This window comes from Anabrus simplex, chromosome 1 (assembly GCF_040414725.1).
Source record: "Anabrus simplex isolate iqAnaSimp1 chromosome 1, ASM4041472v1, whole genome shotgun sequence".
Classification (NCBI taxonomy): Eukaryota; Metazoa; Arthropoda; class Insecta; order Orthoptera; family Tettigoniidae; genus Anabrus; species Anabrus simplex.
In genome coordinates, this window is record NC_090265.1 from 501,900,634 (window position 1) to 501,905,274 (window position 4,641).

Consider the following 4,641-nt stretch of genomic DNA (forward strand, 5'->3'; position numbering starts at 1 on the left):
TAATTAATTGAAGAAGGGTATATGTAGAAGGAGAAGGAGAAGAAGAAAAGGAAATTAAATCTTGTACAGGAGGATTAGGTAACGATAAATTATGGGGTATCGGAGAAGATAATAAAAAGGAATCTTCCCCTAAAGGGAAGTTATCCGAAAAACAGGCCATGATAAAGCACACAAAGACAACCAAGGAGATAGAAAATGAAGACACTAAAACAGAAAGTAGTCTGCTACCATATGTTATGATTTTATATCTTCAGCATAGATCAGTTCTAACACACGTTTGCTCAAAAAAAAGGAGAGGAGAGTCTCCCTCAATTATATGACAGAGCACAGTGTTTACGTTTTACGTTTACTGGAAACGTGCACGAGGCAGTGCGGCGTTAGTCGCGCAGAACACAAATCAAGGCCCTTCCCCAGAGGTATTCCCTAGTAGGAGCATAGGAATGAAAAGGGGACACCAAACAAATAATCCCAAGGGATCAGGTTTTAAGAATCATGACATATATTGTAACAACATCAAAAGAAAGCTTATAAACACGATACATAGTAATTAAAACTCATAACCTTTGGTATAGGTCAGGTACTGGAATAGCAGACATGTTAGAAGATTAAGTTAAGAAAATAAGGCGTATGTACAAGTGTTTTCTGAGAATTATAAACAGATGACAAGATTCAAATAGTTACAATGGTATCAATATCGCAGCAAGGACGTACCCTGAATATACTTCAAAAAATATTACTAGTGGAATGATACATTCAGTAAACATTGGGATAGCAATGCGAAGAAACCACCACTTCGATATTTCACAATATTTAATCCCCAGAAAACGAATTTCATTTAACTAGAAGAACAAGTTGACATTAATATTAAAATCATAAAATAGAGGAACAGTTATGAAAATTCGCAGACCATTACTAATCTATTAGTGCATTATTAATTTCCCGTAGAAGAACAAGAATAGGAAGCAACAAGGGAATACATCGGTAGAAGGAGAGGTAGGGAAAATGGATAAAGAAAAAACAAAACACAGGTAAGGGCATTAAGGGAACAGGCAGGGATCAGGCTGCAAAACCCCGTTGAAGGTTAAGTTCAATTCAACACGCGATGTAAGGTTCGAGCTCGCTTATTGGTCCGCCAAGGAAAACTCCCCAATCACAGTTGTCAATGCTCACAGAAATGGAGAAGTGCTCCATAGTGTAAGTAAAGTCCAAAAGGGACCGAAATTTTAAAAACTTGATATTTGTAACAAAGTCTGTGAGGAGCTAGAAAGAATATCCACATGAATATGTAAAAATAAAACATGAGTCTGCTCACCCAGCGAGACGTAGAAGGTTCTCACACAGGTTAAAGAAGTCAGCACGGACCAGCCGCGGACGATATAAAACTCCCACTGCTCACAATACCATAATGCACACACCTGATCGCCGATCAAGGCGAAACGGCAAGTTTATATAGGCCGGAGAGCCAGGCGTGGAATGTGCGGGAACAATGATGACGTCAGGGGGTGGCGGGGAGAGGAAAGCAAGCACACACACAGTCGTGAGGCAGACAAGGCAACAGATGGATGGTAAACGTAGCAGTCCAATGTCACTAGCGATGAATATGCACGAGGTAAGAAAACATATATATTGGGAGCACGTTACACAGCCCAGAGGTTTGTTGGATCCTCAAATAGCACCACCAAAAGCTATGCAGTTATAGGTAAACCGCAAAAATCAATGGCAGAGCCCAAATGAGGCGTACCAGGCAAGATGTGGAGTAAGGTAGTTTGCCATTGCTTTCCTCACTGAGCCAGAATGTGCCACTGCAGCACGACTGATCCTATGAGCAACACCTTTCATAACACTCAGACACTATTTGTGCTCCGAGTGCCATTACTCAGCACCACCCATACCCCAGCAGCTTCCATATTGTCACAGCCATGGATGAGACTGGGACTACAGTGGGAGCTACAATTTGCTCTGGCCTGTGCCAAGAGACGGATACAAAAGTACTGCATCCATCAAGAAATGGCAAGAGGCGGTAATTGTCGGTAAAGATGTTGATGTGCATATGGACAATGAATCTATGGATAGTTCTTTTTTAGAATCTTCTAATCAGACGCAAACCCAATTACCACCGAGCAATCAAACTGAGCAAACGCCGCCGAATAAGGAGATTTCAGCCGATCAAAAAAGTGCTCAACTTAGTAACGTAGTCCAGTCTACAAATTTGCCGGAGTACTATAATAAGTTCCATTACGGTCCCTATATGGGGTTTCTGGAATCATCAACTGACAAAAATATTGGTCAGTTGCACCCCATGGCATTAGGAAGGCAATTCTATGAGAATGATTTAAATGTAAAATCCCTGCAACGCAAGGGGCGCAATCGTATTCAAGTGACTTTCCAAACAGCAGCACAGGCAAATGCCTTCCTGCGAAATCCTATGCTGGAGACTCTTAAAGCCTATATTCCCTCCTCTAAAGTACTACGTGTAGGCCTCATACGGGGAGTTGATAAGAACTTACAGGATGAAGAAATACTCCAACAACTCGAATCATCTGTGCCCATTAAACCAATTCAAAAATTCGTACAAAACGACAAAATCGAATATTTATCCACAGGAACCATAACAGTAATTTTTCGAGCGCAGAATTTACCTCAACAAGTGTAATTGTATAAAGTTTATTTACATGTTGAGCCTTTTTTCTTTGCCAGTATTAGGTGCCAGAAATGCCAGAGGTACGCCCATACCGAAAGGCACTGTAAAGCACAAGCTTACAGATGTGGCAAATGTGCTTAACAGTACGCTACCAACCAATTCACTGAACATTTCACAAAATGTGTTTATTGTAAACGGGAGCATTTGACCGGCTCTCCCGAATGTCCGGAGCACAAATATCAGTTACAATTGAAAAAAGTCACGAGCACTGAATATATCTCCTTTGAGGAAGCGAAATGCAAAGTAGCACTCCCAATATATTATCCGCAACAAAACCTACAATATTTTCCCCAATTATCCCAAGAATATACTCCTCCTCCTCCTGAAAATCCCAGAAAAAGGAAATTTACACAAGTTATAATGCAGTCTCCTCCGCCTTCTCCTGACCCAGGATATGATTGAAGGGGGTGTATGACTATACTCCGCAATGAAAATATCCCTCTAGAACGACCCGTTTATCAACCATCTACGGCATCGGACTGCCAAACAGTTCAACCTTCTACATCTACTTTGAAAAATATGTATAATAGAGATATGTCAGCCCCGCAGGCTCACCCGCTACACAGTAAGAAGTACCTCCTTCAAAAAGAAATTCGCCATATTTTACTATTATTAATACAAGCACTGGGCAATGAGCCCCAACTTACTCAGGTCGTTTATAAATTACGAGACCGTATAGCTAGTATTCTAGACGTGTATGATAAACATCTTACAATGGAATGCTAGGAGTGTAATTCCAAAAAAACCATGAACTATAATGACTTATTCAAGAAACCTTGGCTCATACTCTTATGATTCAAGAAACATGGTTTACTCAACAATCCCACTTTTCTCTTCCGCGATATAATATTATACGACAAGATGGCCCCGGCTCTGCTGGCGTAGCGATATGTATACACAACTCATTTTCATATTTGCCTTTTCCAATCCTCAATCAGATCCCCTAAACTTATGTCGTTGCCATTACAGATAATGATGTACATTTAGTTAACATATACTGTCCCCCGATATATACATTTCGACAATACAATGGTCCCATTTTTTCGCAATTCTATTCTTTAGCACATGTCATTGTGTTTGGTGACCTCAATTGCCACCATACGGATTGGGGAAGTATATATGATACACCAAAAGGTTCACATCTCCTATTTGCTTCTCAATAGCATAATTTTACGATCCTTAATGACGGCTCACCAACGCGAATCTTCCCTCCCGGATCTCCTCCCAGCGCCGTAGATTTAACTGTACGTCGTACATCTTTGGTCCCAAAGATGACTTGGCACACTTTATCAGATACTCATACGAGCGACCATTACTCAATTAGCATTACTTATGGTATTGGTAAACCACGCACTACGATGCGATTAATTGAAAAAGACAGTAAAATACGATCTTTTAGAAATTTTGATAACGATACATACATTACGTACCTAAATAATTCTTTTACAAGTGTGCACGGACATAATATTCATTTTCAACTCTCCTTATAATCCTTAATGATTATCTTAATACCGGTACTTAACATTCATATAAACCAATAATTTTGTTTTCCCCCAGCCCTTTCAAATTATACATTGGTGGGATAAAGAGTGTCATGAACTCATTAAACAACGCAAGATTTTATTTAAAACTTATCGTCAATGATTAACGCAAACAAATTATTTGAATATAAAGCGCCACATCGCTAGAACTAAACTTATATTTAATACTAAAAGAAGAGCTGCCTGGAGAGCATTCATATCATCATTAACTACTCATGTCCCAGCGACCCATTTGTGGAATGCGGTAAGAATGATTACAAGAGCCTCTCATCATCAAACACAACAACCTATATCGCGAGATATTCTCTGTTCCTTTCTCCATTCCCTCACTCCAGATTATACGGTACCTCAACTCCCATTATCGGAGTGATATGACAATTGTGATGTGCCCAGTAAATG